The sequence below is a fragment of the Natrix helvetica genome (assembly GCF_964273705.1).
Source record: "Natrix helvetica genome assembly, chromosome: 3".
Taxonomy (NCBI): domain Eukaryota; kingdom Metazoa; phylum Chordata; class Lepidosauria; order Squamata; family Natricidae; genus Natrix; species Natrix helvetica.
In genome coordinates, this window is record NC_138549.1 from 72587422 (window position 1) to 72601362 (window position 13941).

The window sequence follows — 13941 nt, forward strand, 5'->3', positions numbered from 1 at the left end:
TAATAGTTTTTACATCCTTTTATATATAATATTCAAAATCTAGAATAGGATTATATGATAACATTCCATTAAATCATCCTAAAATCATCCGATCACAATACATCTTTATAACATATTCTAGATAAAACTTTTAAACCTCCTCTCATAATCTCCATGTGTTGTTTATATAAAATTTCATATTATCAAATTAATATATCTATATGTATTGTTATTATTATTAATCATTATTTAACTATAGCTATTATAGCTTCATTTTATACATACCACTAGTAAACTAAATTTAGCTTAATTTTATTTATACATTTTCATTGCATCAACCTGTATCTTTCCAGTAATAGTATGGTCTTATATCTCTTGACATTTGTAGCATTAATGTTCTAGTTACTTTCTAAATAAATCTTGTATAAACTTCTCTTGGCAACATATTATTCCTTTCATATCTCATAAAAGCTTGAAACCCAACATCTGTTCTTTCCGTCAGCTTATCTTTGATTATCACTAGTGCTTCTGTCAAGATTTCTCTCCTTATCTCCGTCAATTTTTCTCTCTTTTCTTCTTCTGTGCTTTGAAGTCTGGGGTAGAGTTCCAATCCATCTATCTCCCCTTTCCATATTCTGCTCTTGCCATTACCAACCACACTCACTTTGTTGTCAGTATCCACAGTTTTCTTATCTCTTTTCTCATTTTTTTCTTCCATTTTTTGAACTCTGTCCTCCACTTTCTTCATTTGGCAAACATCCTCAGTTTCTCCATCAGATTTTTCTGTTTTTTATTCCATATTTTCCAATCTCTTTTCAATTCTCTCTGTCACAACTAATAGATTTTGAATTTCAAACATAACCATTTGCAATGTTATAGTTTCTTTTTCCTGCTGAGCCATTCTTTCAATTTTGCAGACACTTCCACTATAGGGTTCAAGGCTATTTTAATAAACTTCAAACAGGTTCATTTATTATTTTTCAAGTCACAATCTTGTCTTCCCTCCAATAGCTAGTGATAGAACTTCCAAAAGGCACCTGTATAAACAACTTGTGCTCTTCCTACTATTACTGTCAGTAAACAAACTGAAAGAATCTTGAATCTCAAGTGATCAAAGAGAAAGAAGAAAAAACAATGTATCCAGCCTCCAGCCTCTAAGAGACAGTGTAACTGCTTTTCCTCCTGTTGTTACAGCCTTCTTTATAATCCTTCTTATCTTCTTTTATTCCAAGCTTAAGAAAAAAAAACACCTTAAATGGAGATCAAAAACAATCCAATCAATCCAATCAGGCATTATAAAAAAGAAGGAGACTTTTAATCCATAGGTATAAGCAAAAAAAGAAGAAATAATTAATCAATTCAGTTTAAATAATAGGGAGCACCTGCAAAAGTTCCATTCGTGAAAAAAAAATAGAAATTGGATAACACACTAAGTTCAATGCAGATCAATCTCACCACCTACAGTCTTCTGTCTTCAATCTTAACTTAACTTAATTGTTTTCTTGGGTAGTCTCTTCCTCTAATAATAAAATTTCCTCACCAAATCGACACACTTTCTCTTTCCACTTTCTTCCCATTCCGGAGCTGTCCCAGCTTCAGCAGCTTCATTAGCTGTGTTTCTGTCGCCAGAAAAAAAAGGGCTATTTCTGGATCTTTCAGGGACTTTGCCGTGTCCCTGAGATCAGCAGGAGGTACCCTTCTCAATCACCATCTCTGTGGGACGGTTTAGGTCCAAATGGACCATCCAGTGGCAGAAATTCGACTGCGATCTTGGACCACCAAGATTACACAATGTGCCCTCACGACATCTGCTCTCCTTCCTCCAAGCTCAGTGTCTTTAATTGCTGAGCCACCGTGCCTCCATCCCATCATGTTATCTTCCTACAAATATGTTCTAGAAAGCAGAGTTATTATCACACATTTTGCTTCTGTAATAATAAGGTCACTCTACTAAACTTTCTATAAGAAAAGCTAGTTTTTTCCAAGTGTTCATTCTCTATCCATAAAAGCAAGAGAGACTGTCCTTTAGTTTGGTCTTATATGAAACTGATATAGACCAGTTATCCTAAACTATTTGTCCAACACCCAGTATCTCATGATTGCCAGCCAAAAGCTTATGGGGAGTTGATTTCATCAAGAGTTCTTTCTAAATTTTGGCTAGCCAAGATGATTCTGCAAAAGTTGAGCCAATGACTGTAACAAAGACCAAGCAAATAACAAGTGGACTGGATCCTTGGAACCTGTCCATGTAAGGAGAAGATAGGAGATCACACATGTGCTCCAGATGTCTGCTCCTTATGAAGAGACCACAGGACACCAATTTTCTGTAGGTTTGCATACTGAGAGACAACAAAGTTAGCCATCTTGCTTGTAAGCAATTACAAACACCATTTCCTAATCAGTTTCAGAAATTGTTCATTAAGAACTCCACGCTATTAGAGAATTTCAGAAAGACAAGTCTGAAAATGCCAAGTGAGTCTGCTTTCAATCCTGAATGAATAAAATACATTTTTAATCATAAGCTTAAGATTTTTTTTAAAAAATCCAAAATAAACAGCAAAAAACAAAATGACATTTGACAATATGGCAATATTATGACAATAAAAATACTGAAGGAGACTTTTAAAAAAAGTGAATCAGAAAACACTAACCACAATATCAACAATGTCAGTTACTGAAATGTCAGATTCTATCTGACAAGATTAGGTGGCGGCAAAAATGAATTTACAACTGATAGCCGAGAGAATGATTTAAAAAATCATGTTTTACTGAATCTTCAAAAGAAAATAAATAAATAAATAAATAAATAAATAAATAAATAAATAAAAGCTAAAGTTTTAAAATTTAAAAGGGAAACATGAACATTAAAGCAAGACTGTGACCTTTATTCTTTTTTAGTTTTCTTATCTTACAACTATATTTGAGTGAGCCACAAATTAAGAGCATGGGAAGCAAAAGGAAGAAATATAAAGTAAGTTAAAACAAGATAACTTGTTATTTCTGGCAACTTTGTGGATTTTCTGATGATACCAAGACCATAAAGACGATATTTTATGTACAATATTTTGTAATAGATAACAAATGGGATATGGGATTAAGAAATAAATGTATAATGTGAAAAATTTCTAAATTTGTTTAAATTTGTGTATACAGGTAGTCCTTGAGTTATGAACATAATTGAATCCAAAATTTTTGTTGCTAAGTGAAACATTTGTTAAGTGAATTTTGCCCCATTTTATGACCTTTCTTGCCATAGTTTTAAGTGAATCGACACAGTTGTTAAATTAGTAACATGGTTGTTAAGTGAATCTGGCATCCCCATTGACTTTGCTTGTCAAAATGTCACAATACAATGCAATGCAATGCAATGCAAGCAATGCAATGCAATGCAATGCAATGCAATACAATACAATACAATACAATACAATACAATACAATACAATATGTGCAGTGTTTTCCTGTATCATGTAGGAAAATTGCACAGGGCTTTAAATCTTCCCTTCAGACACTGTGATTTTTTGTAATAACATATTTCAATCTGAATTAGGAAAAATAGCTTTTCCTAATGTTTTGTACCACTATCAAACTGTAAAACTCATATTACTTTGTTATGGAATTATTATCTTATTTTATTATTGACACAAACCATCCAGTTAAAGTATTCTGAATAAAATTATAATGCAAACTTCACTGAAATATCTTCCTGTTGCAATGAAATGAAAACGATAAAGTCTTACTTGCTTTGTTTCCAATGGTGTAATTGTCTAGTGCCTGTGATATTGAGCAGACTGCCTTTTCTGGGCTGATGCCAAATATGATGGCTTGTCTCCCTTATTTTTGTTACGCTTTCCAGTTCTCTTATATTTTCTCTTCTTGAATGAACAGGGGATAGCTACTAAACGTTTCCCAACATGCTCTACAATTTATCTGGATAGTTCAGTTCCTATGACAACAGGTATTGAAACCCAAAGAATTTGCTAAGATGGTGTATACTTAAATATAATGGATTCTTTTTTAAAATATGTACTTTTTTCTAACCACAAAAGCTTCCCATCCTCCATTGATGTCTGTCTGGTTAATACGCCCTTCATCCCAGTGTTGTGTGAAAACTACTTAAGTGCCTTGGAATGGATGAGATTTCGGGACAAAGAACAACAACTATAAACATGTTTCTTTGAGATAAGCTGAAATGAAACTAATGAAACAAAAGGGAATGGGTAATGATTCTTGAAAGTATCATCGATAAAGAGATGTAAGTAATTAGCAATCTGCCATTCTAATAGTTTTCCTATTCCAGTTCAAGTTTTTCTTTCTTGTATTTGCCTTTTTAATTATTGTTACAGATTTGAGGCCTTCACCTCACAGAGACCATCAAAATGTTATTGCAGCTAATGACATTGACATAGATTGTTTCTGTCAGATGGAAAAAGGTAGGATGCATAAACTGTGAAATGCACAGAGTCTTGCTCCCTCCGGAGGGCACTAACAAATGAAGAAGAAAATTGGAAACATAAAGGTGTGGAGGAAAAGAAAGATCCCTGTTGTTTATCACTAGGCACTGCAGATATGCAAGTTGGACCAAGTACTGGGGGGAAAAAACCCTGATACATAACTTCATAATGTAGTTTATGTTGCTGTAAGGAAAAAAAATCTGCAGAGTACAGATGATCTTCGACCTATGACCACAATGAACCCAAGATTTCTGTTGGTAAGTAAAACATTTGTTCAGTGGATTTGCTCCATTTTACACCCTTTGTTGCCACAGTTGTTAAGTGAATCACAGTAGTTGTTAAATGAGACAAATAGCTGTTAAGTTAATCTGGCGTCCCCACTGACTTTGCTTGTGAGAAAGTCACAAAAGGGGGTCACATGACCCCAGAATACTGCAACCATCATAAATGGGAGTTAATGGCCAAGTGTCTGAATTTTGGTCAGGTGACCATGGCGATGCTGCATTGATCGTAAGTGTGAAAAGTGGTCATAAGTCAATTCTTTGCGGTGCTGCTGTTGTAAGTTGAGGACTCTCTGTATTTGATGATTCAGCAGATTTTAGACAAAACAGAAAGAATGTGAATAATACTTGGTTTGTTTGTTTTTCTAGACAGTGACATCCTGAAACAAACACGTGATGGCAACAGCAATAGCATGATTACCAAATGGTGTAATTGGGAATGTCAGTGGCTTCTCAGCACTGTTGACAAAAAAAGCTGGGGTGACAGGTCCCACTGTTTTTCTATTTTGAAAATTTTCAATATGGCTTCAAAAAGAATCTCAGAAGAGCTGTATATCTTTTTTTATATTTATATAAAAAAAAACAAATTCAGCTAAATCAGCGGTTCTCAAATAGTGGGGTGCGCCCCCCTGGGGGGGCGCGAGGCTCCGTAAAGGGGGGCGCGAAGGCTCCCTTTCCATCTGGGTGCAACGGCGGCGGCGGCGGCGGCGAGGCATAATATATCCCGGCTTGAAGTGGCAGCGCTGGGGACTGCTCAGAGACTCATCAGAGCCGCGGGCTGGATCTGTGCAAGAAGCCTGCTCGGGCGGGGGTGGGAGGGAGGGAAGCATGGCTGTCCCAGGCTTCCCTCCCTCCCCCCCCAGCCCAAGCAGACTTTTTGCACAGCTCCAGCCCGCGGCTCTGATGAGTCTCTGAGCAGTCCCCAGCGCTGCCACTTCAAGCCGGGATATATTCTGCCATGCCCTCGGCGGCGTCTTTATGCAGGTAGCTCCCCTCCCCGCCAGCAGCTCCACCGCCAACATTCCGTCTGGAAGCGGAAGCGCAACAGCCGCTGTTGGGGAAGGGACAAAGGGGCGGCGGTCGCCCGATCTTGCCACCCCCACCCCTTCGCCCCTGGTAACGGCGACTGTTGTGCTGCTGCTTCCAGCTGGGATGCTGGAGGAGCTGCTGGCAGGGAGGGAGGGAAAAAGGGCAGAAGGGAGGTGGAAGGAAGGAAAGAAAAGCAGACACGCCGGAGGGAAAGAGGAAAGAAGGCAAGCAGGCAGGAAGGAGGCAGAAGGAAGGAGGGAAGAATGGAACTGGAAGGGAGGCAGGGAAGGAGGGAGGGAGAAAGGAAGGATAGGAGGATAGGGAAAGAGGAAAGAAGGCAGGCAGGCAGGGGGAAAGAGGAAGGAGGGAACTGGAAGGGAGGCAGGAAGGAAGGGAAGGAGGAAGGGAGGGTGGAAGGAAGGATAGACAAGCAAGAGAGAAAGAGGAAAGAAGGCAAGCAGGCAGGAAGGAGGCAGAAGGAAGGAGGGAAGAATGGAACTGGAAGGGAGGCAGGGAAGGAGGGAGGGAGAAAGGAAGGATAGGAGGATAGGGAAAGAGGAAAGAAGGCAGGCAGGCAGGGGGAAAGAGGAAGGAGGGAACTGGAAGGGAGGCAGGAAGGAAGGGAAGGAGGAAGGGAGGGTGGAAGGAAGGATAGACAAGTAAGAGGGAAAGAGGAAAGAAGGCAAGCAGGCAGGAAGGAGGCAGAAGGAAGGAGGGAAGAATGGAACTGGAAGGGAGGCAGGGAAGGAGGGAGGGAGAAAGGAAGGATAGGAGGATAGGGAAAGAGGAAAGAAGGCAGGCAGGCAGGGGGAAAGAGGAAGGAGGGAACTGGAAGGGAGGCAGGAAGGAAGGGAAGGAGGAAGGGAGGGTGGAAGGAAGGATAGACAAGCAAGAGAGAAAGAGGAAAGAAGGCAAGCAGGCAGGAAGGAGGCAGAAGGAAGGAGGGAAGAATGGAACTGGAAGGGAGGCAGGGAAGGAGGGAGGGAGAAAGGAAGGATAGGAGGATAGGGAAAGAGGAAAGAAGGCAGGCAGGCAGGGGGAAAGAGGAAGGAGGGAACTGGAAGGGAGGCAGGAAGGAAGGGAAGGAGGAAGGGAGGGTGGAAGGAAGGATAGACAAGTAAGAGGGAAAGAGGAAAGAAGGCAAGCAGGCAGGAAGGAGGCAGAAGGAAGGAGGGAAGAATGGAACTGGAAGGGAGGCAGGGAAGGAGGGAGGGAGAAAGGAAGGATAGGAGGATAGGGAAAGAGGAAAGAAGGCAGGCAGGCAGGGGGAAAGAGGAAGGAGGGAACTGGAAGGGAGGCAGGAAGGAAGGGAAGGAGGAAGGGAGGGTGGAAGGAAGGATAGACAAGTAAGAGGGAAAGAGGAAAGAAAGCATGTGACTACGGTGGGAGTCGAGGAAAGACCGGTGTGCTATGTTATGCAGAGGTGTACTTATAACAATTTTATAGACAAATTAGACTATTTACAGTCGCGCGGGGGGGGGGGGGGCGCGAAATGTTTTCTTCTTCCTAGGGGGGGGCATGACAGAAAATAATTGAGAAGCACTGAGCTAAATTAACTTATTTCCTTTTCCAATGCCCATAATTCCCCATATTATGCCATCCTGAATTGACATAGAGTCTTTACCCTACCTTCAGACACTCCATGGACCTGATCTTCTATGTCTTTCTAGTCTTGTGCAGTACATACCTCAGCAGTCGAATCTTCCAACTGCATTACCAAACTTATTCTGCTTTACTTCCATGCTTAGAACTTACTAATTCTTTGGTGAAACTACTGTGTTAACCTCTTAATATTCATTCTCATCGAAACATAACAATAGGATATCCAATTATACCTGGTCATATTCACTCTTAACCTCCTTTCCCCTTTCCTTTTTCTGCAGTGATTTTTTTTCATTTGTCAAATTTATATTAGCAACCATATCATAAAACAAGTGACTCTGGGTAGCGTACAGCAAGCTCATTGACCTTGCTCTGTTGCTCTTGTTGCTGCTGCTGCTGCAATGATGTGAACAAGAATACTTTGAATGGACTGTTCATTGACTCAGTGATTCCCTTATTCCTTTGTATGAAATGATTCTGTAAATAAGAAAACACAATAACTGACTGACATTCCAGTGGTAAACGAACCGTAATTGAGAACTGTTTCAATATCTTAGGAAATATGATATGTACAATCCAAGTTTGTATCTATTTAGGCACTCATCTGATGACAGTAATTGAATCAAATCATAAACCACATAAATGGGTGGGGTACAGTTATTAAAAGAAATATAAAATATATAAACTAGACAGTACAAAAATACATATAAATTATATATTTTATGCATATAAAATATTAACAATGAGAATCTAAAAATGATGAAAAGGAATGATAGAATAAAGTATATCTTTATGTCTATAAAATATTAAAAGTGAGAATCTATAAAGGATGGAAAGGAATGATAGATATATACAGGAACAGAAAACGTGAGTCTCTGGAAGACTATATTAAGTTACAAACATCCTAATATGACAAAGTAAGTTGAATCTACTTTCAGTTGAATACACTGAATCTAGTTTATAATGTTGAGCTCCTATCATAAGCCAGAAGTTATTACCCATTGAATATTGTATATTGCAGCCGGGTTGGCATCCAAAAGCAACATGAGGATGTAAAAACTGTCCTGTGTAAACTGAATGTTTATATAGTAGCCGTAAGATGAGAGTCGAATATCCTTATTCTAGAAGCATAGGAGAAGATGTTTATATAGTAGCCGTAAGATGAGAGTCGAATATCCTTATTCTAGAAGCATAGGAGAAGAATGTATCCTGCTATTTCTGTGTGTCCAGAGTCACAAGGTCATGGCCTATCTGGTGATTTTCATTTTAACAGGAAACATCCAGGAGCAAAAAAATAATGCATTAAGTAAGATACTATGATTTTGATGCATACATATATCAATGTATATTTTGTCTAATATTAAATATTTAATTAGTATCTACTTTTGTGATACTCTGGGAAGTATACCCAGACCCTGAACAAAAGAGAAAAAAGGAATATTTGGCCATATGACTGTAATGTAAATATATTATTAAATATTCTTCCTACATGAATCATCGCAGTTCTTTAGTTCATAAATAGAAACTGAATTTGTGCAGGAAGCAAATTTATGTTATATAATCTCGTATCGAGAAGCTGTAAAAATTTGTCAAGAATTCAAGCTCCAAGTAACAGTTTTATTACATTGATGCCTAAGGGACTTAGTAAATATCATGCAAACTCGTTCTTTTACAAAGCCTTTCTTTTTCATTTGATTTTATTTCTCAGAAAGTCAAATGTGCAAGCTTCTACTGTGAAAGATGCAGTGAAGAAAATATTAAAGTTGGCCTTTTATTGATATTAGATTACGGTTTTGGAGATAGACTTGTACCTCTCTAAAATGCTTCACATCAAGCAATCAGAACCATGTATGCAGAGTTATTTCTAAGCTGCCAATGTTCCACTGATAAGCTGGTAGGAAAGCCCCTGAATTCTTCCCTGACTTCCAAACACCCACTTTATGACATTTTAGAATTAGACTTGCTGCCTAGTCCATCTATTAAAATGGCTACTCATTTTGTCATAAGTCAATTTACTTCACAGGGTGGTTGCTGTGAGGAAAAATAGGAAGAAGGTATTTTGTGCCTGCTGCCTTGAGCTCCTGAATGAAAACCAGGATTGAATGAAGAAAGAAAGAAAGAAAGAAAGAAAGAAAGAAAGAAAGAAAGAAAGAAAGAAAGAAAGAAAGAAAGAAGGCTCCTGTAAATGGTGGTCACTTGTTTTGTTTGTCCCTTGTTTATGGATCAAGGTAATGCATTAGAAAGTGAGGCAATGACTGCAGGCACTGCTTTCAGTATTCTTCATAATTCACCAGCTGTTAGATACCCCCAGTGTTCCCCTCACTCCTACAGTGACGTGCGGTCAGTAGAGGCAAGGGAGGCAGGGCCTCACCTCTCTTCATGGAATAATAGTATATAATATTATATACTATATATATATAATATTATATACATCCGTCCAGCCGTGCCCGGGAGCTGCGGAGGCAGAAATGTTGTCGGCGCCTCCGGATGACGAACCAGTCGCTTGCTTTCATCATCGGGAGGCCGATAACATTTCTGCCTCCGCAGCTCCCGGGCGCGACCGGACGAAGGTAGCCAGAATGGCGCCGAAGCAGTCCGGCGGGCGAACGAGCGAGCGAGCGAGGCAGCGAGATCTTCGGTCACTCGTCCACCGGACTGCCTCGGCGCCATTCTGGCTACCTTTGTCCGGCCGCGCCCGGGAGCTGTGGAGGCAGAAATGTTATCGGCCTCCCGATGACGAAAGCAAGCGACTGGTTCGTCATCTGGAGGCACCGACAACATTTCTGCCTCCGCAGCTCCTGGGCGCGACCGGACGAAGGTAGCCAGAATGGCGCCGAAGCAGTCCGGTGGGCGAACGAGTGAGCGAGCGAGCGAGGCAGCGAGATCTTCGGTCACTCATCCACCGGACTGCTTTGGCGCCATTCTGGCTACCTTCATCCGGCCGCGCCCGGGAGCTGTGGAGGCAGAAATGTTATCGGCCTCCCGATGACGAAAGCAAGCGACTAGTTCATCATCCGGAGGTGCCGACAACATTTCTGCCTCCGCAGCTCCCAGGCGCGGATGGACGGAGGTAGCCAGAATGGCGCCAAAGCAGTCCGGCGAGCGAGCGAGCGACGCAGCCTGATCTTCGGTCGCTTCCAGAGCCGGAGCGGGATGGAGCAGCCACCGCCTTGGAAGTGAGTCGTGCGGACGGAGCTTTGGGGCTGAGGAGAGAGGCAGGGACGGAGGGAGTGGGGGGAGAGGAGCCGCCCCCCTCACCCCCCAGGCAATGGGGAAAGCTTTCCCGAAATGGGGGGGGGGTGTCACGGGAAATAAAAAGGGCGCACTCTGGGGGGGACGAAGGAGGCTTTGGAGTGCCTTAGAGGCAGGCGGGCAAGCAACGAAAGGAGCAGCGAGGGCGGGCGGTGGCTGCAGGCGGCAAGGCTTGAGCGGGGTGAAAGGGACTGGTGCCGGTGGAGGAAGCAATGCTATGCTGCGGTCCCCTTAATGTTCACTCAGGAAGGCGGAGAATGAGACCACGTGTGCTGCACACGTGGTACCATTCCCCGCCTTCCTGATGACGTCACCAGTCTCCCCAGCCATAACCCTCACCGCACGTCACTGCACTCCTATAATATTAGTAGGATTTAGCCTTTCTACAGCTGGTCTCAACTTTCTTTGAAGAACTTTCTGCTAAGTTAATCTTAGATTCAAATCCGGAATAGGACATTTAATATATTCTTTCTTTGTGTTGTGTACAAAATACTGTTTCAATATTTTTTTGTATATTTCTTAATTGTATTAGTGCACCAGCATGTTTTTCTTATCCTTTCAATTCAGGTAAATAACTGTGAATTAACTAAGATTGGAATGACATTTTTTTCAGCACTTTAAACAGTGAGGTTTGGGGAGTCACTTGATTTATTCCCCACGAGAGTATAAAATGGAAGGTTTGAAAATGCTGAGAACAAATTGGATGAAATAGGAAACCATGTTTATTGAGGATAATTACAAGAAACCAAAATCTTTGTATTGCTGGGACAGGGAAAGAAGATAATTTATAAAGAATGAAAAGCTTCAGAAACTGCAGCTATTTTATGATGCTCACAGGCAGTCAGCTCCATCATTCTAATCTAGCTTCATATATATTTCCCTTGTTCAGTTGAGGTTTAGTTTTACTCTAAATGGTTGAATGAGTCTTATTTAAAGGCTTATGTTTACAGAATTTTTAAAATGTAGGGAAAACCTAGACTAATAAATTGGTATACCATAACAATGAATAGCTGTGAGCACATTTGTTGCTTTTCTCCTATAATTGCATAGTTTTATAAACTGATGTAAAATTATGAAATGTTAAAACAAATCAAACTTTTAGTGACAAATATGTCCACTGTTGAAATTGGACAGAAGACACATTGTTTCAAAAATTGAAAAAAAAAAGAAAAATATTCAAAACTGTAAACTGTTCTAAACGATTTTAGGAACTAGTTTTCAGAAAATTGCATATAGAATTTCTGAGAACATCTTAGTATGATGTTGTTACAGGAGTTACCCATGAAAAATTGGTGATCATAGTGTGTAAACAAATTGACCAAAATATTCAGTCTGATATTCCAAACAAGTGTGGTTTTGTTTCTAGCACTTAAATAAGTAGCATTTAAGCTTGGCAGTAGATATATTCAAATTGCTGAGAACGAAAACCAATGGACATATTAGTAAAGCGGTATTGGTTGTATGATGGGGTTTTTGTATTTTTCAAAACCTTGATTGCCTGTTTTATAGTAAGCATAAGCTATAAGCAGCATGAAGTTCCAATATATCCACTGCCATAATTTCATGCATTACAATCTGGTAGTGTATATATATATATACATGCATACTTGATGTGCACTGTACATGCATGCACAGTGCAAGAAAAAATGTTCTGTGCAGGTGCAGAAGCAAAAAACAAGATGGCGGCACCTACAGCACTGCCCAGAGAACCAGTCTAGGAGCATGGCAAGCCTCGGTCGCTGCCAGTTCCAGTGACCCGGGCCACCAAAGCACTAGTGGTTTAGCCGAACCAGTCCAAACCGGTAGGAACCCACCACTGGCCTGATGAGATATGAACTGCTGAACTACAGCCACCAGTCAGCAGAAGTAGCCTGCAATACTACATTCTAATCACTGTGCCACCATGACTCATTAATTTATGTATGTATGTATGTATGTATGTGCATGTACACACACACACACACACACACAGTACATCATCTTTTGCTTCTAGATATCCTAGATATGAGAGTGCTGTTCACAATACTCAAAAGCAAATTCTGTAGATAGTTACAAGTTCTACAGCCTACAATAAATATTGTCCTTTTTGCTCTTGATTATAGTCTTTTTTTCAGTCCAGGAACCATAACTGAATCCTCCAGATCTATAGCACTGAGTCCAGATCTATTGCACAGCTCTTCCATTTTCTTTTCATGTATGAGTCAGGGATGTCAAACTGGACACCCACAGGCCAAATGCGTCACACACGTAGGCCATACCCACCCTAGCTCTCTAAAGGGAAAAAAACATTGCAATACATCATATGACGGCAATGTGACACCGCAGGTTTGACACCCATGATCTATATAGAGATTTGCAAATGCAAAAAAATTAAAGCAAAGCCATTGAGTTAATATCTCCATTAATAAACCAGGATTCCATAGCTTTAAATCTACACGTGAGGTTAACCAACCAACCAACCAAACAAACAAACAAATAGGGCATTAAATTTTTCTCTTATTCTGGACAAAAAGGTAATGTTCTTTAATAATCCATGTATAATAGGCCATGACAGCTCTAGCTCCTATCCCAAACAGATCCCTTTTCAGTTGCTCATGGCAGAGATGCGTGCAAGTTTCTGGAGAAATTTCCCATTGCTCAAATTTCCTTGGCAGTTCCACCCATAGCAGCTAAAACTGAAACAATGTACACGTTTATTTAAACCTGTGGAAATGACTCCAGCAGGAAGGGAGAAATAGCAGGGATCTAATCTTATAAAGGAAATCAACAGCCTCATTTTGTAGCTAATGAGGTTATTGACCAGAAGAAAGTTATCATCATTGATAAATACAGTTAAATTCCTTAGTTAAAGCAGTAGCTTTGGGGAAAAAAATGCTTCCATCAGGAATAATATATCCTTTAATTTAATGAATTAGCATTCTTTTCTAAACCTGTCAGAAGAATATGGCCTTTCATTTCTCTTTCAAGTAGGTAATTTTTCATTAAAGTTAAATATACTGGTTATTGTCGAGGGCACCTATCAACTGCTCAGGGCAGCTGAAGCCAAGTTGTAAATGTTTTCAGATGAAATCTCAGTGTATTAGTAATGCATTTCAACTTGAAAATGGCAACCGAGAGATTTATTGTCTTGCCCAGTTTGATGTTCCCAGTCTTGGGCTGTCCTTGTCACTTATAAGTGCCTCCTCAGATGAAAGAGATAATAGTCAAATGTGCCTCTGTATTTTTTTTTAGATTCAATAAGAGATTCAATTATAGTACACTGCAATAGCTTTATAGAAAGGTATTTTGAGCCATTTCTTTATATGCTGTTTGTGAAGGAAGCCAGGATACAGTAGAACTTGAAAATG